Below are 26,936 nucleotides of genomic sequence, written 5' to 3'. Positions count from 1 at the left end.
ATTTCTTTAATAGGTGAGAAGATGTCATTTGAGTACCAGAAAAGTGAAGGACAATGAGAGGGGGACATCTGGTGTTCTCTGAAGGCTGCGGTTTGTGGGTACTTTTCACTGGACTGATGTAGTGCAGAAATTGGAATGAATTCCCATTTACCTGTAATGAGAGGTAAGTGGAACTTGCTTTCTCACTCTCTTATTGAATGAAACTCTATTGAAAGAAGCTGCTTAGCTTATCAATCCTGATCTAAAGTGCCAGTCTTTGCCTGTTGGTTTAATTTCCTATTTGCTTTTCAATTCATTCACAATCAAGATGAAAGTCAGGATTAAAAAAAACACAGTCCTGCCCTTTTTATGGGCTTCTCACTATTTTAAATCTGTTGCCACACATGTTTTGTCTTTCTTTCCTGGGGAAGTTAGAATTTGGTTCCTACATAGTCAAATAATAAAGAAAAGCACCTCTGTTTGGGGTTTTTGGGGGGTTTTTAAGACTTTATAAATTGGAGTATTTATCAGAAAAATCAATGTTATACAAAAGAGATCTCCCTTTCTTAGTTAATAACACATTTTTAGGGTTGACTGTGGGCCCAATATGTTTGTAAGCAAGAACATAAACACATAGATGCACACACAGAACTTCTTTTGAAATAAAATGAGATGATGAAGGTGGAGAATATGGGAATGAGATAGATAAGAGGTTCATAGCTAAACCTTTTGATGGGTGGAATGAACTCTGGTCCTGTTTGAATGCTGAAGATTTAGTTTGTTTGCCCAATAAAATGCTGATAGTATTAGGTGGGTAACTAGAGACCCCTTGCTGAGATTAGAGTGCTCTTTTGTTAAATTCTGGTAAAACACATGCAAGAGAGAAAATAAATGTCCTAGGGAGCTCACAACAAGGCTGTGAAGGAAATCTATGTTACTTCAGGGGTCAGGAATTGAACAGAGAGCTGAATAATATGTAAAGTTCACATGCTGAATGAGATAGGTTCTATGAGATTAAACAAAAAAACAATCAGTGAGCAGAAAAAGGAAAATAGTTTTTAAAATATTTAAAATAAATTAGAAAGTGAAAAAAATCTACCATCAGTAAAAACAAATATTTTAAGATCATGAAGCTGAAGAAAAACCCATGTTGTTAGCTTAAACTCTGCCTCTAGCCCTAACTGCAAATACCCGAGCCTCTCCCCTCTCCCCACCACTTCTCTGCCCTTGTGATGGTGGTGACCATGTTAGTCTAAAGTCCTCCATTGGAAACCAGGTTTTGGGAAGAAAGATGGATGGTTCTTTCAGTGCCTTGAGATGAAACAAGCTAGAAACAGACAGTTCCTGACAAAACTCCCACGGGGGCAATTTCTGTTCTCATTGCTGTCTGTTTTATTTTTTTCACCTTGGAGATATGACTGGGGAAATAAAAAACCAGACAGATTTGATGCCATTGCAAGGGATGACTGTACACCTTAAAGTGAGGCCTATCCTCACATGCTGTTTGGTGTATATTGTTATTTTGCCTCATTAATACTCTACAGTGCTGTAGATTGCAGACCACAATGGGACAGTGTGTGAGTAATCTTGAAAGCCAAAGGTATTCCTGCAGAAGTGGATATCTACCTTATATGTATCTGCGTATGTGCATGATCTTCCAGTAACTGTAAGCCAAAGCCCAAATATTTCAATGACTTCAGTTCTGTATCATGACATTCCTTTACAAGATTTACAGGATTATCCCAGTTTACTGGTTAATTATTGTGGTATTTCAGTACTAATCCTGCTATAACTATTTCTGGAACATTGGAGTAGTCCTGCTCTTGGAATCACTGAGCGTATAATTAATTCTATGGTGTGGTAAGTATGTTTTAATTACTGTGTACTATACTGCACCCAAGAAAAAGACAAGTGTTTTGAAATGTAGCATGTGTAGAGAATGTAAAAATGTTATTAATCATGTTTTCTTCATGTGCTAAACTGCATGTTTTGTATACTGAATTCTATACTCTAAGTATAAAGGCATGCAAGCAAAACAGATGCTGATTTCTGTGTCTACAGCCTGATCTATCCCCTGACGGCATGAAGAAAAGGTTAGTTTTCAATGTTACTTTGTTGTAGCACTGGTCTGAGTTTTACATTCCACCCATCTTAAAGGAGAAAGACTGGATGCCACAGTGGGGTGCATACCCTTGATTACCTGCTCCCTTACCATCTTTTGTTAGCTTTGTCTCCATGACTCCAGATGCAATACCAGAACACAAGGCCAGAGCTCTTTTCTGTATGATGTTGTATGATACCCACCATTTATCACTATAAATTCACTGTTTTCTGAGTAAAAAATTAAATGTTTAACTTCACCTATCTTTTTATTTCCCTTAGGAGTTTGCCTTTAAGTATTCTACACATTATACTTTATAGACATGACCTGTTTCAAAGTTGTTGTCTTAACACAAGCTTGACCTAGTAGCTTCTGTTGCCCTGCTGCCCAGGGAATTCTGAGTGCCATACTGATACTAATTTTTTTTTTTCTTCCTCTTAGATATCCTGGAATATCCTAGGAGAAAAAGCTTTTGTATTTTCCAGTCTTATCACACCAGTACAGTGTCACAGCTGAAGTGCAGCTGTATCTTCTGAGTGGCAGCAGCCCCATGTTGGTGTGGGGACTGCTGGAAAACCCAAGCCCCCTTTTAGGAATGTTGTTGTTTGACAATGCTATCATATTGCCTTGGGGCCTTGTTATGCATCTCTGCTGGCCCAGCTGGCTGCAAAATTACTTCCAAGGATACCAGGTTGTATGATGATAGAAAGCTGCTCTTGGACCTCCCCTCTCATGAATTTACTGGGCCTTGTCCTGGAGGATCTTTGCTAATTGAAGATTTTGATTAGTGGTCTGTAGTATTGCAAATGTTGTGTATCTCCCATTGAAACAGATTCTTTGTTTTGGATCTTATGTGTGAGTTAAGGGCAGGATTTGGAAGGTTCCTTCTTTGGGGCAATTGCTGATCCTCTACAAGTGAAATTGTCCCAGGTGAGCTCCCCCACCGCCATCCTGTCCTCCTTTTTATTTTTGTATAGGCCCTCAAAGGAGAAAAAAATTCTTTATGAATATTAGTGAGGAATAATCAGGAAGAGACAGTAACCTCTAAAAGTTTATGAAGTCTTATATGATACAAACATTAAAGAACAGTGGAAGAGGTGTCTGTCTTGACAGAAAACTACACAGTGACAGAGCTTTCCATTAGTTTACAGCTTATAGCACTAAATGCCTTAAATCAGCTGTTAAAGTAGCAAATAGTTGAGTGCTTTTTAAAATTTAACTTTAATCACTAGATCTTGGCTCTATTCCCAGCAAAGAAACAAACAAAATAACTTGTTTGTGGGCTCTAAAAATATTCAAATTTGCTCTCTGATGCTTGATTTCTACTTGGGGAAAAATAATAATTCCTCAAGTCATCAGTTTCATTCTGAGATTAAATGGAATAAAGGCTCTGGATCCTCTCTGGGCCTAATGGGATGCTTCTCTGCCCCTGCTCTTCCTTGCTTTCTGCAGGGTGTGTGGACATTTGAGATGTGGTCTGGAGTCCTCACAGTGGTGTTTCTAAGCATGAAACCAAGGATTTGTTTCATGTGCCTGCAAAGCAGCACAAAGGCTGAGGATGGTGAGTAGAATCAGAGTCTGGGAGAACTGGGTAGGGCACAAGGCCAGACTGGTGCAATCTTGTCCCTTGTGCCTATTGGTTGGGCTAAGGAATGAAGAAATTTTTATGCTACATATCCATGTACCAGTACATGGTGGCCTGCCAGCTGGATTTCAGTACGAGATGGACACACTGGAAATAGTCCATTGAAGGGTGGCTGAGAGGATTAGGAGACCAGAGCATCTCTCCTAAGAAAAAAGTCTGAGAGACCTGGGATGGTTCAGGCTGAAGAGATGGCTTGAGGGGGGGGGTTTAATAAACAATGAGTACCTGAAAGGAGGGCACACAGAGAACAGAGACAGGCTCTTTTCAGTGGTACCCAGCAGCAGGATCAGTGGCAGCGGGCACAAATTGAAACATTCTTTCTGCTGCTGGGGTGACTGGGCACAGGTTGCCTGGAGATCTTGTCAAGTTTTCAGTCTTGAACATAATCAGAAGTCCTCTGGACATGGACCTGGGCAGCTGGCTCTAGGTAGCCTTGCCTGAGCAGGGAGATTGGGCCATTTGACCTCCAGAGATCCCTTCCAACCTCAACTCTTCTGTAATTCTGGGATTTATACTAGTAAATAAAAAAATCCATGGCAGTTCTTTGGCTCTTAGGCAAGTGGGATGTCATAGGTCATGCCCATACCTGCTGAACTCTCTTTCCCCTGCTGAACACAGTGCCTTCATCTGTGCTGTGTCCTGGAGCAATCTCTGGTGTACACTCCCTTCTGAGAGGTCAGGGTGGCTGATTTGTGGCCAGAGCCAAGACTCTGCCTGACAGTGAACTAATGAGCTGGACTGTATCCATGACTATGGGGCTGTGTTGAGCCTGTGGCCAGTGTATGTTCAATTTGCTAATAACAACACAGCCTATCAGACCTATTCTCCAAATTCCAACCACATTAAAGGGAATTATCACAATCACCAAGAGATTTTATGTACACGTTTCTTCCCTCTGCATTTCCTCCTCATTCATAGATATTAAAAGCATCCTGCACTCTGCTTTGTCTCACAACTTTCTTGACTCCCACTCTAGCCTGGGCTTCCTGGTGCTTTCCTGATCCTCACCCTGCCCAGGGATTTCACAAATCATCATTTGGTTCAACAGATTTTGCTGGAAGTTTGGTGCAGAGTCACCTCGTTTCTTTAGCAGGCACCTGAGGCTGTGTGGATCTACCCCAGGACTGAGTAGATGGTTTCTGCAGCGTGGGGAATTGGTTGCAAAGGTGTGAAGCAAGCCAATTATATTGCTAATGGGTGCTCACTGTGGAGGCTTATGCTGGCACAGCTTCCTAGGTACTGCCTCCACCGTGGGGAGAGGGGAGGGGAGAAATTCAGGAAGAGAAAGGCAATGAAGAGAAACCATAGGAAAATGAGACAAATAAAAAAGCAGGAGGAGCACAACAAAGAATAAAAAGAAGAAAGAAATATTATCAAAAAGAAAGAAGTTCTAGAAAGAAACCTGTGTCTAGCAGAACAGAGAAAGGAAACAGACCAATGTGATGGAATGAACAGAAAAATAGAAGGAAAAGGGGGGAAAAAAAAGTGTTCATTCTTGATATTCTTTTTCATGCCAGCACTGCTCTAAGAACTGTGTGAATAGCCACATCCCTAGATTTGTGTTTTGCAGTAGTTCTTCTACATATTTTATATTTTTCCACAGTATTTCAGCTGAAGCAGAAGGAGCTTGTGGCATTTTTCTCCCTTTATGTCCCCCAGTGCCCTCTCAACATTTCCTATGTTCTGCTGACAGAAGGCAGAAGGGTTACTTGGCACCATTCACCCACTAGATTAAGTGCAAATGCATTTTGGCAGTGATTCCTGGTAAGCTGCATATATTTTGCACATGGCCTCCTCCCTGTAAAGTTTTGGGTAATATTCTGCTAGTTTTCTCTCTCGTTTATGTTTCCTTTTCCTCTGCAGCTGGAATGTGTGAGCATGAGCATTGGTACTGTGTTTATCTTTTGCTAGTTTACTGACTGTTTAAAGCTCACCCACGCTGATAAGTATTTTTACCTCCCTCTTCTTTGCCTTATCTGCAGAATCTTTCTTTCCTGTGTTACATACAAATATAGGCTAGAAACTTCTGCACAAGGCATCATGTTTTGCCAGACACCAACAAGGCACTGAGAAGAGGACAGTTTATTGAGTGCACCTATTCTGCATATTTGCATCCATGCTGTGTACAGTTTTCATCATTTTTGAAGAGTGTGTGAGGTTTTATTTCTTTCAAGAAAGGGGGAAACAGAGAGATTATGTATTTGCTTACAATTCAAAACCTCTCATGCAGCCTGTGTTTTGCACAAGCTCTTCTTTCAGTGCTAATTCAGTTTGTTTCTGGAGCTTGGTTTTCAGTCTGCATTTATCTCCTCCTCCATATTTCACTGCTTGCTTGGCCAAAAACCAATCAACTCAACTCCTGTGCACACAAAATTCAAATCCAGACAATCTACAGATAAGAAAGGCCTTCAGAGAATATCTTCCTTGTACCATTTCAAACACTTTTACTGTGGTGAAAAAATGTTACAAGCTACAAAGATGTAGGTAAGGCATTCTGACTGATACTCTCTGTCCCTTAAGCAAAAAGCTCTTCTCTATGTATCTCACTTTTCGTACAAAGATTTTAGAAATCCATGATTTGATAAGACGCTTCACTCTTACTGTATTGTTCATTTGAACTTTGTGTGGTACAGTAACACAAAAAATAGTTAAAGCTTCCCACTTCCCAAGGCAGCTATTCCTTATGTAACTTCTAAGAGTACTAAATGAATATCAGGTAGCTCATCATATCTGAGTTTTTATTGAAGGAAGAGGACTATTTCATTAATTGTCTAGCTCTAAGATTTCTTGATAGCATTGTTAGGCCAAAACTGTTGCACTAAACCTTCCATGTAGTTGTTCTTCCTGAAGACTCTTCAAGTGCCTAACAGGATTATTTTCTTGTCTGCATGCTTGTATGAAGGGATTGCCAGCTATCCTGGAAATGCAGTCACCTCCACTGTGGTGAATAGCCATGCACAGGTTTCTGCTGTTTTTCTGTCCTGGTTTTGTTAATTGGGAAATGTAACAACAGCTTGGGAATATGGGAAATCTGCCAAGATGCAAAGGTGCTTATACTGCACAGCCTGAAAATATGTGTGGAATGGAATGCTTGTGTGGGACAGCTCTTCCTGCCCAAGTAGTTTGAAGGGAAGGAGGTGGCCAGGACACCTCTGGTCTTACTTGGAGCTGTGGACGCTGTGGCCTGTTCTGCTGATGTAGCTAAAGACAATGTGGGAGTGACCTGGCAGGTGGGAACACACTCCAGACCTTCTCCAAGAGGTGCTGAGCTGTAGTCAGAGGGTCACAAATGCCACAGAGTACCTTTGAGAGTTTGGGTTTTATTTGTCTTTGGACCATATTGTATTTATTAGTTTTATTAAATAAATAATAGCCCAGTGGAAAAATATATGTATTTGGATAGAAAAGGGTTGTCAAAAGCACATGAACGTTTTAACCTCATTCCCTTTGGGACAAAATTGGACCCCCAACTCCTGCATTTTTTAACTCTCCTACTCAAAACCTGACAGTGTCTGTTCCTGCTGTGTTTAAATATGAAGGAATGAGAATTCATACAGAATATAGTTGCTGCTGCCAATAATTTCCCTTGAATCTTTCCGCTATTCTCAGTGGGAATTATACCAAGCCTTTTTAAGGCACATAGCAGATTGTGGGACCTATCACTTTTGAATATTTGAATTTATCACTTATCACTTTTGATGTTTGAATTTATTTATTTTGCTTCTATTTATTTATTTTGCTTCTATCAAGTACGTATGTTGCTATGAAAAACTATCTGTTAGTTGTGTCCTTCCCAGAAAGTGCAGTTCTGATGAGACCTGTAGCTAGTTCTTGGCTGTATTACTTTCTCAGTCAACACCTTTATGGAAATAGCACTTTGAAGATTTGCAATAAATAGATGTCCTAGACAAGGAGGCACTTAGAAATGTGGTGTTGTGACCAGCCATGAATGTACTGTAGATCTCTGGGTAAATTTGATGCTACAGGCTGACTGCAGTAGCTGTATCACTTTGTTTTCAAATGGGAGTCCTCTTCTGTACTGTTAGGGCTCATTCTCCTTTGCTTGTTAGTTGGTGTTTTGGGATTTTTTTTTTTAACAGAAACAATTTACATTGCTAGTGTACTGAAAATTACTTGTAGCTAAGTAACAAGCGTATTATGGCTTTTTTTTTTTTGTATTTACTTTCACAGCATTAACAACACAAGGACATGACTGAATAATTCATATTTGTTTTACTGAGGCATTCTCACAAGCAATCAAAAGCTTTCTTAATGGTTTGCCTAGACAGTGATTGGATTGCCTAGACAGTCTCTGCTTGGAACCTTTGATTTGCAGTGCCCTACCAATGTGCTAATGTGGTTTTCTTTCTAGCTCTCTCTGGCATACAAAATCATTTCCCTACCTACAAACTCATAAATACTTTTTCTTTTTTGGCTCTGTCAATTCATATGAATATTTCTTGCTGCCGCAAGTTGATCTGCATGGTTGTATTTGTGAACATCCTTTTCTCTTTGACTTTGCCACTGATATTCAATCATTTAAATAAAAACTCCACTTAATTTGCATGTGTTTCTCTGCTGGAGACAAGCCACATCTATATGATATTATGCATCTTATTCTAGCTGTATCTTCCTTCCTGCATTGTCTGACCATACTGGATTTATGAGGGAACATTTTGGTATCAGGGTGGCTACAGGGTTGAAATCTGTGAGAAGGGACCAGGGCTGCCTCTATATTGTAGAGAGACACTTCCAGCCAGCCTTTAATTGGACACACTGCTGCCCAAAGCTGGGCCCATCACTGGTAGCACCAGTGTGGTACACCTGCAAGAAAGGGTAAGAAACATTGTACAGCAGCTGTGAGAGAGGAGTGAGTTAAATGGAAGAGCAACAGTCCTGCAGCACCAAGATCAAGTATGGAGAGGGAGGAGGTGTTCCAGCCACCAGAGCAGAAGTTTCTATGCTGCCTGATGCTGCCTGTGGCAGGACCACAGCAAAGCAGGTTGTGTCCCTGCACTCACAGAGTAGATGGATGTGTCCTGAAGAAAGCTGCAGCCTGTGCAGAGCCCACACTCTCCTGGCAGGAGGTGAAACCCATGCAGAGGAACACACGCAGGGCCTATGACACACGGGGGACCCAGGCTGGAGCACTCTGCTCCCGAGATACTGTACCCCATAAAAACCACCCATGATGAACCAGTTCCTGAAGAGCTGCAGGTCATGAGAAAGATCCACACTGGAGCACTTAGGGAAGGACTGTATCCTGTGGGAGGGATCCCACGCTGGAGTAGGGAACAGTGTGAGGAGGAAAACGCAACAGAAATGAAATGTTATTCACTGACTGTAACTCCCACTCTCCATCCCCTGGCATCTCTCAGGACAGGTTGAGTGGTAGAAGAGTTAGGAGTGAAGCTGAGCCTGGGAGTGGAAGGAAAATGGATTTTATTTTGTTCTAGTTTATTTTTGGGGGAGGGGGGAGTGTGTGGAGTGGTATTATTTTCACCTTCCTACTCTATTTTTAATTATCCATGACTTAAATTAATCTTCCCAAGCCAAGTCTGTTTTGGCTGTGATGACAACTGACAACTGATCTCCCTGTTGTTAACTCATAAGGTTTTTCATCTTGTTTTCTCCTGCTAAGGAGAGGGTGTGAGTGGTTTGGTGGACACCTGTCATTCAACCAAGGTTAACCAATCACCTTTACCTGAAATTGTCCCTTGTGGTCTTTTGGGCAGATCCTAATTAAGGTTTTACTTTACTGACTATTTACAAATAAATGTAACCAGACGTCAAGAGAATATGAATTCTTTCTCACTCCCTAGTTTGCACTTTGTATTTGAATACACAGAGAAGAGGAACAAAAGTTCATGGGTTCTGGCACCTGATTTGAACTTGTCTAAAATCTGACAACCCCCTCCTAACTTCCAGCTGTTTTCTTGAGCAACAAGCAGAACAATGTGGCTATGAAGGGGATTCTTCCTAAGGCATTTAGGTCTGTTTCAGGCAGAAGTCTACCTTTGTCTACTGGAACTTACAGTCTGTGCTGAAATCTCAACTTTTTCTGATGCATTTCTTACATCCTCCATCTCAGACCCTCAATGACTGATGTCCTTTTCACTTTCTTTGACATTCTCTCGCAGAGCAATGAGCAGTGGTGGTGCAATATTTGTTGACATATTAGCTGCTAATATCTACTTTAGGCTGAGACAGTCATGTAATTTCTTAGATAAGATGAGAAAAGATGAAATGAAAACCATATTTTAAAAGGGGTCTCTGTTCCCAATAAGCTATATTTTCTTCTAATGAAGGCAGTGTGCCAAAATACTGTCTGAAACAAAACTATTCTGGTATTGCTTGGTGGGAGAAGAGTTGCTATTCCAGGCAAACAAATTGCTAATGTTGAGTATCTGAATCACAGCCTTTTTCTGCTGAAAAATAAACTTTGTAGATGCATGTAATTAATGGAACCTGAAAAGTCTGCTTCTTCCATTGCAAGTCTTGGAATGGAATGAGAGGATATGCACTGCCTTTTTCCTATTCCCATTAGCTCAACCAAAAAAGCCAAACATCTCCATTTGCCAGCCAAATTGCAGAGCAAGGGATTCCATCCATTGGACAGTCTGAGCAGCAGAGACAAAAAACATCTAAATGCCTGTGTCTCTAGTTTGGTGTGAATTCTCAGGTGCCTAGTAAAGGCTGGGCCAAACAACGTTTTCAAAATGAAGAGCTAAAAACCAAGCTCAAATGAGTCTGCAAAACAGGTCTGCACCTGGCTTATCTTCCCCTCAGCAAAAGCCGGTCCCTCAATGACATGTCCATGGTCTTTACACGGTGTCAAGGTAGAATGAAGTGCTTTAGCTGGGATAATTTCTTGTTGTGCCACAACGTAGTCTAGCTGGCTGTTGCCTGTTGTCAAATGCTGAAAACAGAGGCTCCTTTTTGGAATGGAAGTACCTTATTCCTGTGTACTAGCAAGTATTTCCATTTCTGAAAGCTACCAGCAGGAAATTAGTGCTGCTGCTAAATGGAGGGAGAATGAGCATATGGCAGGTAAAGCAGTTTGTTCCAGGGATCTTCCTAATTTAATTGCACAACTACATGCAAAAATGAGGCATTAAATCTGAGGTCTAACATCATCAGAGAACTTGTGATGCCGGTGTTAGAAACAGCTTCAGACTCTTGAAAGTGAGCACATTTTGATAAAAAGTGAAGGAATGTGGGGAAGGTAAACTGAACTGTCTTGCATAAAAGAACTAATATGCTCCAGAAGTCATGGTGGAGACTTTTAAATCTCCAGTTCACTCCCAAGTGACTTGATTTTAATAGCCTGTCCAAACCAAATTGATATTCCTTTCAGGTCCTTCAGAGTATTCAGATTCCACAAGCATTTGTTATGCAGCCTAATTAATATGGCTGTACTTAATCCGAAGAATAAATTGATGAAGTTCTACAAAGGCTGATATTTGATTGCAAAGCCATTGGTGTTTCAAATAAAACAAGCATAGAAATTCGCAAATACATTAATTTTCTAAGAGAATCATTGCAAAAGACATGAGCAGTGCTCAGTGACCTTTTATATTATATCAGACTGTTGTTTTAGAGTAGAAATTGTTTGGGTTTATTAATTCTCAGTATGGTGCAAGCACTAGCCTCCTGTCTAACTTTCTCAGGCATTTCTCTCAGAAGAGCAAGGGAGCTGAATTCCCTTTCCCAATTAGTACTACCCTATGCAGCTTGGGAAGGCTCCCCACACAACTTTCTGTCTCAGCCAGCAGGTGTGGAGTGACTCCATCAGTAGATAAGGAAGAGCTAAGGGTGTCATCTATCTGCACTCGTATAAGGCCTTGGACACAGTCTCACACAACATCCTTCTCGCTGAATTGGAGAGGTGGATTTGATGGGTGGACTGTTCAGTGGGTAAGGAATTGGCCGGATGGATGCACCCAGAGAGTAGTGATCAGTGGCCCAATGCCTGGATGGAGACCAGGGATCAGTCGTGTCACCCAGGGGTCCATATTTGGACCAGTACAGTTTAATGTCTACATCAATGACAAACTGGGATCTAGTGTATCCTTGGCAAGTTTCCCAATGACCCCAAGTACAGTTTAATGTCTACATCAATGACAAACTGGGATCTAGTGTATCCTTGGCAAGTTTCCCAATGACCCCAAGTTGTGCACTGTGGCTGACATACCTGAGGAGTGGGAGGCCATTCAGAGGAACCTGGACAAGCTCGAGGATTGGGGTTGTGTGAGTCTTATGATGTTCAACAAGACCAGGTGCAAGGTGCTGCACCACAGTCCAGGCAGCCCCTGGTATCAGCACATGCTGGGGGATGAACAGATTGAGAGCAGCCCTGGGGAAAAGTACTTGGGGGTGCTGATGGGTGAGAGGCTGGACATGAGACAGCAGTGTGAACTTGGGAGCCAGAAAGTCCTGGGCTGCATCCAAAGCAGCATGGCCAGCAGGGCAAAGGACAGGATTCTGCCCCTCTGCTCTGCTGAGACCTCAGCTGCAGAGCTGCATCCAGCTCTGGGGTCCTCAGTACAGGAAAGATCTGGACTAGCTGGAGAGAATCTAGAAGAGGACAACAAAAATTATCAGAAGGACAGAACATCTCTCCTATGAGAAAAGGCTGAGAGCATTGGGGTTGTTCAGCCTGGAGAAGAGAAGGCATTGGGGAGCCATTATTGTGGCCTTTCAGTACTTAGATGGGGACAAACTTCTTACTTGGGCCTGTTGCAATATCAGAGGGTAGATTTAGAGTAGATATAAGAATACTTCCATGATGAGTGTGGTGAAAATGCAACAGGTTGCCCAGAGACATGGTAGATGCTCTGAGAACATTTAAGATCAGATTGGGTGAAGCTGAGCAACCTGATCTAGTTGAAGATGTCCCTGTTCAATGCAGAGAAGCTGGACTAAATGCCATCCCAAGTGATTCTGTGACTCTGGTCTATATTTTGTCTTTGACTATGTCTAGAGTCTTTTTTCTAAAAAGTTACTTGAGCATTTTACTAGCTTGGAGTGTTCTCCGTGGCTTGTCTCAGTGGCCCTACATCAGCAGTGGAGCATTATATTTGGTGGGCGCTGTTCTGCACCCCACTCTCACGTGAGAGACATGGTGGAAGGCATCACACAGCTTCCTTCTGCTTTCTGCCTCTTTAAATTGTGAATGCAGAAAGGGAAGGGGATATGGTGTCCACTTGGATCTCACCCCACATAAGATCAAGGGCTACTTAAATCCTGAAGATGAGAAGCATGGCCGTGCTCTGCAATTTAGCCATAATCTGTGAGAACGGTGTATTTTCCAGTGAAACACTCTTCAGATTCCATGGCACAATGTCTGTGGCACTTATTGGGAAAGCAATACAATAACCAAGAACTGAGTTGGCCTTGAGTTTCTCCCAGGACATGTTCATGGTAGACTGGGATTTTTGCCTGTGAGCAGCAATGTGTCCATAAGGGAGAAAAAATGGGAGCAAGCACACCTGCAGTGCAGGCAGTGGCAGGAGCCTTGAGATAAAGCTCAGCAGAGCTTCTACTCAAACTCATTGAAGCTGAGCTCCAAGGATGACCAAGGCTTCTCAAACAGCTCTGTCTTCTCAAAATTATGAACTTCTGTGCAGGCAGCTCAGCTCCCAGAATGAGAAACGTGTGTGCTTCAGGCACTGGACTTTACAAGCAGATGCTCACAACCTCGGACTAGTATACACCCAAACTGTTTTGAAATATTTTCTGAGGCTGTATCTTGTTGCATGTTTTAAGTTGTTGGGAAAGATGCTGAATATTAACACCAGTGACAATCTGGCACTGAACAATGGATGGGACGTGAGGGCACTTATTCCTTAGTGACCCTGACCAGCTTCACCTGGGTCTCCACCCATGCCTTCTGCCTGTAATCCCAGGAGCTCCATTTAAACTGAGGCTTGGGCACTCACTCTTGCTCTGAGCTATCTAACAGGTATATCCAGCTCTAGTCTTGTCTCTGGTCTTGCTTCTTAGAGCATTTTTGGGTCAGTATTCTAGGTGTCTTTGTCCCTAGTTGTTTTGTTTGTGTGGGTATTGAACCCATTTTGCAGCATTATCTCTAGCCCTTTTTGGCCTGATCTGCTATATGGGTTCCCAGGTCATACCCTGGCCCTGGCTCATTACCTTGCTTTGCCTGAGACTGTAAATAGACTCTGTTATTATCACCATGGCTGCCTGCTATGTTCAAACCCTCTGGGAACATGCCCTGATGAGTGAGGGCATTTCCAGTGTTGTGGTCACCTTCGGTTCCGGGCTCATTATGCCTTGTGGCACTGCTCTTCTCTTGCTGCTCTCATACAAATAAAATGAAACTGTAGGGCTGTCAGTTTTATTCTGTTTTTTTTCAATCTGTGAGTATGCAGTCCAAATAATTTAGGATGTCCTTTTATATAAAAAGAAAAACTACAGTGACTCTAAGTGAAGCATAAAGAACACTAAAAAAGAGTAATGAACAGTTTCAATTGTTACATACATGCCACTCTGAATATAGTCTGATATTCATATCTGAATATATGTTTTTATGTACCTGTCAAAATTCTTTGGCAGTAGGTTTTTGACAGCACTGTGTAGCCCAACAGTCCCTTTCAAACATTTTTTCTGTTGTTCTATTCAGGTGTGAAGATTTCCTGCAAGAAGCTTCTCTGAGCTACGTAGCTATGGTCCAGGAGGAAAAAGAGCCTTGCAAGAATAAAGTAATGGATGAGATACTTAATTCTATTTCTGTAAAAGGTAATGATAATTATTATGGAAAGAACCTGTACTATACTGAAGGAGATGAGTTTTTTTTTAATTAAAAAGGAAAAAAAGGCAGATCCTGAATCCTGCAAGGTGAGGAGGATAAGGATGAGTCTGTGGTGTTAGGCTTACAGGGGAAGCTGACCATACAGTAGATCATACTGTGAACATGCAGTACATACTCCCTTCATTTTTGGCTTTTGTGTTTGTTTGTTTTATTTTTTAATGCTGAAAATTTTCCAATGATTTTTCAAATGGTTGCCTACTGTGCAAAACTTGCTTATTTCTCAGTCATTCAAAGCAGCAACCCAATTTATGCCTTCAGTTTTGAGCTTTGACTGCAGGCTGTGATGGACAGAATAATGGTGGTAAACCTTGTTCCTGAAGTAACCTCTAGTCCTCAAGTGGTAAAACAGAAGCAAGAATATATACCAAAGAATCTTAAGTGCTGTTTTCATGACATTAAGCTCAAGTAGAATTAACTTGGAAACTACAAAAAATAATGGCCACATGCTGCACAAGAATGTGCTTAGAAACGCAGTTGCTTTGTACCAAAAATTGCCCTGCGAGGTTTGCAAAGATAATTAGCATTAGCCTAATTGCCTTACTGAAGTCGAGGGGTAAAGCAGAGTTGGGCTATGTGCAGCTTATCACACAAAAGAACTTGTAGTGATACAGGAATGTTGTTTTCCACTATAAAAGGTTTATACTGGACTTTGAGATTCTGACAATGATTGTACTCTGTATCAGAATAGCTTAAGCGCTGCAACCCAGCCCATGTGAATTTTGGCAGTAAAACCGACATTGTGTGAGGAAATTGTGCAGCTCATTGTGTCTCTAGACTAATGTCAATTGCTTCTCTACTGCAAATTTTCAGGGAGTGATTGGTGTCCAACAAATTTGCTTTGCAGAAAAAGGGGGGAAATTCAAGTGATGATGAAGGACCCGGGTGTGTTTTAAACATTTGCTTTAGCAACCTCAAATATACTTTAATTCTCCAAACAGAGAAGCAAGGGCCAGGAGCATTGCAGAAATTCAGAACCTTAACTTAAAGTGCGTGACAGGGAATCCTTGGTGAGGCTGAATATGGAGCCCTCACAGGGCCTTCTTTTGGGAAGGAGATAACTTGTGTGGAATGCAAGGGGAAAGGGCAGTTATGGAAAGGACATAAAGAATGGCAGAGCAAAGATGGGTTTGGGGTATACTGGGGGACTTTGAAGTGAGAAATTCCAAAAGTTCTGTGAGTGTGATCTTTATGTGGGAAAGATTTAGAGCTTCTGAGAGAGACTTGGGGGTAGAACTGGTGAAGGGGAGAAGCTGGTACATAAAAAATGGACTTCCACATGGGCATCCTTCCACAAGAGGCAGGAGGGGAAGGTAAGGGAATCTTGGTGGGGAGAGGTAGAAAAAAGGTTTGTTACAGGAGAGGACTGAGGCAGAAGCAAGGCTTTTTCTGGGAAAGATAGTGGGAGCAAATTCTCCCTCTAGCTTGGGGGACCAAAAATGATTTTGGCATGAAGTGCATGAGCACAGGGACTCTTGATTTTGGAGACTGAATTTTGAAACAGGAGTCTGGTCTGGTCATCCTGCTCCACTGCTGAGGACACAACTGGAGTGGTATACCACAGTTCTAGGTTCTATGGCCCAAGAGACAAAAAGCCATATTGAAACAAATCCAGTGAAGGTCCATGGGTATGAATCAGGGCTTGGAACACCTGTCATACAAGGAGAGGCTGAGAGCTGGAACTGTTTAACCTGGGGAAAAGGAGGCTCAAGGGTAACTTATCAAGATTTTTATAAACATTTGATGGGAGAAGGAAATATGGAGGCAGATTCTTTCCAGTGGCTTGAAGGACAAGAAAACAAGACAAGGAGAAATGGCTGAAAAATGAAATAGAGAAAATTGCATTTGAATATAAGAATAGCCTGTTTTGCTTTTAAATTGTAATCAAACACTGAAATAAGTCACTCAGTGGTTGTAGAGTCTCTGTCCTTAGAGATCCTCAAAGCCTGAGCAACCAACTGTAGTCCACCCTGCTTTGTGTAGGTTGTTTGGAGCTTCTAACCTCAGCTGTGCTCTGACTCTGCAAGTGTGTTCTCCATATCTGTTTTCTACATTTGAACATTTTAAAGCCTCTTGAGAAGGACCTAGATAAAATACAGTACAAGAAGACAACCTCAAACCTTATCAATACAAATGTGAGCCTTCCCCCTGAATGAATACATTTATTTCCTTCATTAATAAAATCATACTTAAATTATAGATAAATAAATGGTAGCATCTAGCCCTGGTAGGGAATGGAAAATGTTTTGGGAAATGGATATTACTGTGTTCTTATGAATCTTTTATTCATGTAAGGGAATTTGTGAGTGTTACTCCCAGTAAATTGCTTATGAGCAAATTTGATATAGTTAAGTCAGTGTCTGCAGAAACTGGGAATTGAAAGACACATTCCTGCCTCTGATTTACTCAACAACCTCCCTTGGGCTTAGCAAGGGTGGCATTTGAGTCATGATTTTTCTGATTAATGGCACACTTTAAGGAATACACTGAACAAATTAATAACATTATACAAAAGTAATTCAAAGTTCAGTTTGCCCTCATGGTCACTAAGGAATCACATCTGGACTTGGATAAATAAAGGAAATTCACTTTTTTTGAGGGAGGAGGATGTGAATTTTTCTGTAAAGGAGCTGATCTACTCCATATTTATGAATACCATAGAACTGCTGAAAACACAGGAATTAAGAATGGTGCAATGGTGGAGGTGAAGCCTTTCGGTGGGACAGTTCAGATGACAGCATCCCTTACACAGATTTTAAACAAGTCCAGTGTTCTCTGGGCCCTAAATTTTATGTGATTGATTTGAACAGAGCCTAATTGCTTGGGATTTTTAGGAGTTTCTTCTTTATCTGTTCACCTACCTACAGGTTCTGCTTTAATGTTATGCAATTAGAAGTGCACACAGCATGAATAAAATGTGTTCTGATTTACAAAATCCCTATGTTTGCTATTGCTTAAGAGTCTTGATGCACTGTAGCAAGCCAGCTTTTTGATGGATGGCAGCAGTAGTGAAAAAGAACTAATTGGCAAGATAGAAAAATTCTTTACCAAAATTAGTAGAATTTTGGAGTAAGAACAAGTAGAGTTCTCCTCCAGCAGGGATTTTTAGCTTTGTTTCTTTATATGAAAACATAAATATTAAAGTGCTTCAACAAAGAAATATTTCAGTGGATTTATTTTTTCTGCTTAATTCCAAGGTCCTTTAATGCCAAAGGTGCTCATAACAGCTGGGTCACCTGAAAAAAAAAAAGGGAAAGTATCGGAAAACAAATGTGTTTGTATTGACACATGTGGTTCATATGTCCCCACTTATTGCTCACATGAACCTTTAAAACAGTGCATTGCCTATCCTATATCCATTGTATAGCATCCTTTCCATAGGATTCTCAAATTCTTGGTTTCCATTTATATCACCCAAAGATAAGAATGGCTGATATAATACCCAGATGGTATTTCTAGAGATGAGTCCTTCCTAAAGCTCCAAAGTTGTTTTTTTTTTTCCCATTAAAACTCACCTAAATTTGGTGAATCGGTAATTCCATGCTTTCCAGATGTGCAGCTCTTCATAAAAGCACTGTTCAGCCTCTGTGTCAATGGCAGCTTGTGGCCAGATGTGAAAGTTGTTGAATTTTTGGGATTCTGTGATTGTCACCCTACATGGATCTGTCAGAAGGGACGGTGAACACAACCTTGAGCACACAGTGCAAAGGCTTGGACTAAGAGGAATCTTCTTTCCAAACATCTATCTCAACAAATAATTCAATTCAATAATGGCCCTTGTCTTTCTTAACTCTCCTGGAATATTTTGCTCAAGAAACTTTTAAGGAGGAAAGGCTGATTTTCCTGTCCTTGAGATGTAATGCCTTCACACAAAGTTAAAAGCAAGGCAAACTCTCTGTAGGGTGTTCAAAGTGTTCCTGCTATGCAAGCTTTACTGACAGTGTTTGGCCTAATTTTAAATGATGAGTTTTGTAGAAGTGGATCTATCAGCTCTTATAGGACTTCAGTCTTAAAGCATTTTAATATTACTTTAATATCCATGTCATTTTGCTACTGTGTGAATGAGAGTTGCAGAAACTGGACTATAGGAAGATTGAAGCATTTTAAAAAAATAATTAGGTCCCATAACTATATTTAATCTTTTTTCTGTGGTTGACTTCCTGTCCCAATTACTTGTGTTCCACTTAAAGACTGATATGAGCATGAAGCTGACATCCATGTGTATTCCAACCTACAAATCTCACAAAGATCAAGCAATTTTCAAAGTCATGCATTAAAGAACTGAAACAAAGATTGGAAACAACAGTTGTTTAATCAAAATTGGAGTTCCAGAAGAATAATCAGAGACATTAATCCACAGACATTTAAAGCAACTGAACAAAAACTTAAATGTATTTTTAATTTGATTTTCAATATAAATATCAGATATTTTTGAATATTGCTATTTTCTCCTTGCCGTCTCTCTTTTTATTGCTGTTGTTTGGGTTTCTGTGGGTTTTGTTCTTTTTACTGTTGAGTTTGTTTTTATTCATCAGTGAAAGGAATAGAAAATATCATTTAAGTAATTTTTAAAATTTTTTGTGCTTTTTTTTCCTTATTTTTTTTTTACTTAGGAGGTGGAAAATGGAGGTAAATTAAAACCTTAGCAAAAGAAACTGTCAGTTAACAGGGGAGCACTAGGCTAAGTACTTGTCTAAGCCATTGTATTAATGTATAAAGAAGTGCCTTCAATATCCTGTCTTGTTTATTTGACAACTGGGAGTGAATATTTCTTTATTTTCTGTCATTATAACTGCCAGGAAAACATTCTGATAATCTAATGTGGAAGCTTCTGTCATTAGTGTGGTCTAAATTGTGAGAAATCTCATAATTACTCAAAAGACTCTGATGGGATCCATGACTGTATCTTCAGCTCAGCTTTAGGCACTTCAGAAATGCAGCTCTTGGAACCTTTGAAGAGCACTGTTGCTGAAATTTAAATGCCCAGGCTGAGTCTATTTGTTTCAGTGCTGTACACTGTCCATCTTCAGGACTGTGCAGAGCATTCAGCACCTCACAGCATGGAGCTCCAGGAGTGTGGGGTCATAGTATACATCCCTCTGGAGCACTTGAAATGGTGTGTTTGGTTTGTGAAAGCACAATCCTTAAAAGTGAAAATGCATCTGAATCACTGCTGGAGTGCTGCCTCCTTGAAGGGTGTTTTCCTGCCTTGAGCCCAAATATATCTTCCATTAATGTGGGGAAGCCTCACGGCTTCCTGTGACTGCCTTCATCCAGTCTTGCACAAGTGGGGGAAGCAGCTGAAACATTTTTCTCTTTTCTCTTCATTATAGCAAGAGAGAGGCAGTTTATTCCTCTGCCAGATTAAGACTTACTGCAGCTATGGGGAGTTAGAGATGGGGCCATATATCCTTGTACAAATAAGTAAGGACTGTGACAGTCTTATGCACTGGCATTTTAATCTTCAAAACAATTCTTCTTGCTGTAAAAAAGAACGTGAAGGATTCAAGGTGAGATGGAACCATTAGATTATTTATTCTACCCTCCTCAGTACATTAGTCCATAAAACATCACCAATTGAACTGAGTTGAAGTGCTTACCAATAGTGTATCATCTAAGCAGCATCTTTTTTTAGTCAAAATGACTTCTGAAATATAGAGTCTGACTCTTTTAGTTTATTCCATATGTTAATACTCTTCACAGAGAGAGATTTGGCCTTAAGCTTAATTTCGTATTCATTTCTGTCAGAGCCAACCACTGTGTAGTTGAAAAAATAATACAAAAACACAGAATATTCTTTATACAACAGGGTTTTCACTGCAAGGTATTCACCTCAATTTATGAATAGATTTCTGAAGTTGCTCTATGATTTTATTATTTTTTACATCCTACAATAAAATAAAAGGGAAAAGAACACAATAATCACCACACTGATATTATACAGGAAGACAAGACAGTTACTTGGAGCCCAGGGTGACCCTTAATGGTCACAATAAGCCCTTTTTGCCCACAAATGCAATAGGAGCTCTGCTTACTTACTTTTCTGGGTCTCTCCACTCAGTCCAGCACTTTATGGAACTCTGTTAAACTTTTTCATCTGCATGGTTTTAGCATATGTGGTTTTTAGATCTGTACTAAAGACTCAGTCAGATCCTCACCTCTGTTGGCTTGGTGGCTGTCTTCCTCATTTTTTTTCTCCATTAACCAGCTCATTCTTCAATTAACACAGGCTTCGTACTGCTGATATTTTTTTTGTTTGTATTTAATGAGGCTGTTATACAATATTACTAATTCTCCATAATGGCCATTGTATCTGTGTACCAACTTTTATAACCTGTTTTATTTTTTTGTGATTTTTTGAGCGTTTGACTACCAGAGGTGAGGCTTGGCCAAAATCCCAGACTGAAGTGTCAGTATTACCTTTTTCTACAATGAGGAAGTTAAGAGGAGTAAACTTATCACGCCTATCATAAAAAATTCAGACTTGCCAACTGTTTTAGCTTTTATGTAAACATCAGTTTCCCAGTGGGACCTGTGTCTGCACATGTTCTGTCAGAATTCATCTCATGATTAAGAGTAGCGTTGTGTAGCAACAGATCATGGTGTTCTAAGGACAGCACTTTGGCCTTGATGTGGATTTCCACATGCATAAAAGTGATAAGGAGCAGATTGATAAAGAAAGAGCAAATGTTTCTCTCTTAAATGATCTTTAAGATTTACATGAGAGAAAATGAATAAATTTTTATTGAAAACCAAAATGCTGTACTGATCAACATTCTTCCCTAGGAAGGGAGAGACAGTAAAGGCAGTATGAGGCATGAAATGGTAGGACTTCGATAGCGGTGTAAGAAAGATGTGGTAGAGGAAGCTCTATAGACTAGAACAGTTTCCCAGTTTTAATATTGTATCAATGTTTCATTTCTAAATGCTTTACCAATGACAATCACACAAATAATAGCTATTACAAACCTGAGCACTGCACATTGTGTCAGTTTTAAGTACAGCAGAACAAAATTATAACAAACCTATAGACTTTTTGTACCTTAATAACCCAAAAAATTATTGCTCATTAAATTGTAAATTAAACATTTATCAACACTTTAAAAGTATTTATAATTACAACTATATGATGAAGCCTGTTTCCTCTTTAATGTGTGTCTGTTGTAGAAGGCATACAGTTTTAATGAGTTATTTACTCTTCAATAAATTCAGTGAACCTGTCTGAAACAGCAGTGTCATTGTATATGATATGGACAGAAAGCACTGATATAAAGTTTTTTACATCTGAGGATGTTCTTTTACATCTGAGGTTGTTCAAGTCTAGGGTCAGATACAGATAAGCCTTTTTTAAGCACAGGTGGAACTAAACTGAGTTCTGAGTTGGCAACAATGCTGGCAGTCAAGCCTGATTCTTTTCCACAGTGAAGTTCAGAGGGTGGATAATTATTCTGTATATATGTTCCTGGAGCTATGTAAGACTCTTCAGGCTCATTTAGAGTGATCCTTTTTGTAACAGAACAAAAATTACTTACTCCAAAAGCAGACATGACCTCAACATAGATAGAAAAGGAGACATATAGACAGCAGCATTGGTACTTAGTGACAATAGGGCTCCAGTATATCCTCATTCCAGATTCCAGTAAATTTCTGGAAAACCAACAATCCAGTAAATTTTCTGGAAAATCACTATCATTAAAACAGAAATAACAGCACTCATCATTTAAGTCCTAAACACCTCATCAGAAATTTCAAGAATAAATGTTTCTTGCTGTCAAGATTCAAATGCACAGTCAAATCCTAACAAACCAGAGGACCTGTTTTAGTTTGAAGCGCAGGGATCATTGTTTGCATAACGTTACCAAAGTAGAAAAAAAGTTAAAACCACAAGATTTAAACTGTAGCTAATTTAATGGTAGGGCAGATGATTTGTAGTTTCACAATTGCTCTACAGTGGAGAAAAGATATCTTTTATCATTAGACTGTGGTAGTTTTCTAAATAGAAAACAGCACCAGTAATGACAACTCAGCACCAATGTGTGTAGGAGACTGGTTCGGGAATCAAGAGACGACTCAGTATGAGTTAGCTGCTTGTTCTAAATTTATTACAGTCTTAGCTATATTTTTATAGTATTTTGAAAAGGTAACATGCGATCTGTATTCCAGTATAATTGGATAATTGCTATTTTCATGCGTTAACTTCTACATTTCTATTGGTACAGCTCATAACACTTGAGTTCTATAAGATACTTTTTAGTGAAACTTATTAAAATACATTAAGCAGTTATATAGGATACATTCTGCAGAATTCACATCCTGACAAACTTCATAAGATACATTCACAAGATACATTTAGCAGATTTCTCATTTTAAATTCTTATTCTTCATTGTCTTATTAACAATTAGCCTTCTTCATTTCTTTGATACAATATTTTGCCAAGGATCATGCTAGCTCAAAGTCAGGCTTGTGCAGGCCTTCCAAGGAGCTATGGCCTCGAGAAGCAAGCCATTCTTCAACAAATGTGGTGTGCTGCAATTGGATGCTGGTTTGCTATATAATCTTTTATTTAATCTCAGCTGTGAGTATTCTGGCTACCATAAAATGCTCCCTCCTAGAAATGTAGGAACTGACAGACTGAAACGTTGCACAGAAAGGAGCAGCAGGAGTAAGGAGGCACCTTTGCCCTGAGAGCTGACCAGGGCCAGCGTTCTTTAACAGCTCTGGCTGTGTGCAAACTGGGTTAGCAGCGAAATTACCGAAAGGGAAATGCTGTGCATAGTGCTGAGCATTTTCTCAGCCAAAAGAGACAACTGCCCAGCGTGAGATTTAGTAGAACCCCTATGTAAAACTGCACATGAATGAACGCTATCAAATGTGCTTAACACTCCTCATATTATGTGTGAATTTGACCAAAATGAGACTAAAATCTCTCCTATTAAAAGATTAGAAAAAAAACTCCAGGAAGCCATTTGCTGCCGCTGTAGTAAATTGTCATTATTACACCACTTTGTGAACTAAGAACAGTTATTTCACTGGTAGGACAACCCTGCTGTGGGTAGCTCTGAAGAACATTTATAAGCTGCAGCAACTTTGCTACTCCTTCCAATTAACGCTTGGGAATAGAAATAGTTGCTTTTTGTACTATTTGTTTGAGGATACTGACTGAGTCATTGAGCCTAGTAAGAGCACTACAAGCAATGCTTTATTCCTTGTCTAGTTCAGACCACCTTACGACCAAAAGCAGGTTTCTTTACTATCTTGCAGCCCTGTGAGAAATCTGATATACTTCAAAGAGCTGCTTGATAGCACCATAAGGGTGGCAAGAGCATCATGTAAAATAAAGCCTACTGATAAAGGATTTCACATATTTATGTGGATCCTTTTACTGCTACATGAGCTCACATGAGTTTGCATTAGTCCTCACTGAGCCTTTCCTGAGGTCTGGAATGTTCATTCATTTATGATGGAGATTCAGGAGGTGAGACCACTTTCTCTGAGTCTCTGCAGTTAACACTGGGTTCTTCTGTAATTTGCCTGGAAAATGTCAACAAAATTTGAAATGGCCCTCTGTCTGGTAGTCATATTGACTCTGTAATGGATGAATCAAGTAGTGGGCTGTATTCAATCACCAAATCAGACAAGCTGCTTTATGAAGAGGGGATTGAAGGAAACCTGGTTTCTTTTGGGTGTTATCTGTGCAGTGGTATAGGCTGTGTATTTAATGTTAGATTGACAGCTGTCTGATGAAAAGGGAGTTCATGCTACTTTTTTTTTTCCATAATGAGGACTCTAAGAATATGTTTTCTTTTGCTACCCCTCCATGAGGTGAGGTGATGAATTTTTGAGATTTGCACTACACTTTTGAGTGCACTCACTTTTGAGTGAGTTTTGATCAGAACTACAAAATTTGTGCTCAAAGAGAGAAATAGACACGCACAGTTATATATCAATGTAAATAAGCCCTGAGTATTAGTTATTTGTCTCTAAGAGAATCTCTGATTCATTCAGCTAAAAAGTTTTTGTTGCTATGAGAGAATGAAGGGACCTGGTCAGGGATCCACTCTGTCAGAATTAAAATTTATTGGATGTTGTCTGTCCACTGACACTCATCCTTTATTGAAACTGGAATTCTTATCTAAGAAGGCACTGCTCCTGTTTTTATTGCCTGAGAGGCCTCATGTGCCTTCTTCTCATTCTGAGAAATAGAGAAGCATTGGTATCTGTGTGATTTTTAATCTACATTGGCAAGAACTTGTCTTGTTATTATGTAGAAAGTTCTTGTTCATGCAGGATTTTGCTTTTTTGTTTCTAGTTATCAGGTGTAACACATCATAAGGTCTCATAAGGAATTATGGATTCCTATTCTCTTCATGACTCACATTTCTTGATTTAAATATTTAAATTATTCTTCCAGTCCTGGCTTGAGTCTGGCTTCACGGTCATTGTCAGACATTGCAGTAAGCTTTAAAACTACATGTCCAAAAAATAACAGACATGCACAATCTCACTTTAATTTCTCTGAGTGACACATAGTGACCCTACGGCATTACGTGAGTGTGACAAAATATGGATTTTTGATTGGGATGCCTTGAATCTGTCTCACAACTTCTTATATCTAGAGAAATCCCTTTTGCTGTTTCCCTGGCCCAAAACACTGTTCCCCCCTCAATGGTTGTATCAACACAACATACCTTTTTCTCAGAACAATTTTGCCAACAGATTATGGCAGAACATTAGTGTGACAGAATAATAATAGTGTTGATGGGAATCAGCTTCTTTTTCCCAAACAATTTTAGAAATTCCTAGAGGAAAACAAAGCACTTATCTTTCCTGAACCAGCCTTTGACATAGAAGCTGATGACTTGTCTTGGAAATTGAAAAGTAACACACAAGGCTCGTTATGTGCAAGAGATTTAAAGTGTATTAAAAGCAGCCTCATTTTAGTGGCACATAGTGGTGATCATTTGAATTATTTGACAGCAAAAATACTTATAATACATTATTTATATTGCTCAAAGTTAATAAGATAATGTATGTCAGTTTAGTGGAAAATTAGGCAGGACCTATAAGACCCTATAATTAGTGAAAAAAACCCATATAATCCCTTTTATAGAGTATATGATGAATTATTATGACTAGAAGGTGAAGGTGCATCATACATGTGCACATAAGGACATCAGGAAGCTTGCCTGGACATCGGCTTGTGTGTACAGAAAAGGTGCTGAGGCAGAGGCCTATGCAATGAACTTCCCAGGCTTCATGCACCCCTTTAGGAAACCTCTGGAGAGGAGGTAGGGAATGAGCCACAGCTCAAATCTCATGACTGTTGGCAGGTGGAGTTTAGAGACAAGCATTGTCATCCCATCAAAGATAATAAAAACAATTCCATTGGTTTCTTTGGGATGTCAGTTCTTTGTAAAATACGGTTTTGTTCTGGGTTCTGAAGTCAAATTTTGCCTTGGCTTCACTGTCAGAAGGTTCTAAGAAGGTGTTATTTGGAAGGTTCTGCTAGATTTGCCTTTCCATGTATTTTTCTAGCAGATACAAGATGACAATGCCATTGCTGATGATACACCTGACTGAGATTTTTTCATGTCTACCTCATCATTGTAAGTCAGGAGCTGCATAACCTGGGTGCTCTGGAATTTGTTTCACTAGTTTCTAGCTGACAACTCAAGAAAAAAGGGCTGTGATATTCTGTTGATGCCCAGAAGAAATTTATTCATTCTGTCACATAAATTGTGTTCTGAATAGGTTAAAATTGCATTATTTTACTTCAATGTGGGACTGTTTCTATAATGAGAAGCCTGGGTGTGTTTTGTCTTGAAATAGGACCACTGGTTGGTGAGAAGGCACTCCTGATCTTAATCTTCCAGCAGAATACTGTTCTTGCCAGTACTTTGAACAACCTTTCAGCAGGGAATTTTGTCTCCATATGAGGGCTAACAGACTCCTTAGATGTTGGTGGAAGTGCATCAGAATGCAATCTCAGGAAGAACATGCCCAGATTACCAGCAGCAGAGCAACACACAGATATGTAAGATTTTCTTCACTGTTTTGCTCACCTCTGTCTACTGTGGGCAGTTCTATGTAGCCTCAGTCCTCTCAGAAAAGTGTAAGTGTATTTTGGATGCGTAAGCAGATGGATGGCACTTTCATATAGATGGATGCTTTCTGGATATCCTTCCAACCTCAACTATTCTGCAAGTCTGTACACATCAATATTGGCCACTCACCTTGCAAGGAGGGCAATGTCTTTCAGCCAGTTGCTTCTTTCATGTATCAGTTTTATAATTGGAGATGTTAGCACCTTTCACTTGTGGAGTTTTTGGACATTTCCCATGTCTTCAGTTTCTCTGGGTTTGCTAAAATTGACCTTGTA

General features: G+C 39.9%; 1 long non-coding RNA gene across 1 annotated transcript; it reads left to right on the top strand.

The window, feature by feature from the left end:
* The first annotated feature begins 1,089 nt into the window (after positions 1–1,089).
* Positions 1,090–14,480, top strand: LOC107201063. The gene is made up of 3 exons (XR_004495856.1): positions 1,090–3,010; positions 3,533–3,641; positions 14,371–14,480. It is a non-coding gene; the product is annotated as an uncharacterized LOC107201063 (long non-coding RNA).
* Positions 14,481–26,936: the final 12,456 nt, after the last annotated feature.

Source organism: Parus major, chromosome 2 (genome assembly GCF_001522545.3).
Source record: "Parus major isolate Abel chromosome 2, Parus_major1.1, whole genome shotgun sequence".
NCBI lineage: Eukaryota > Metazoa > Chordata > Aves > Passeriformes > Paridae > Parus > Parus major.
Note: the sequence above shows the minus strand (reverse complement) of the source record. Positions and strands in the feature narration are given on the sequence as shown.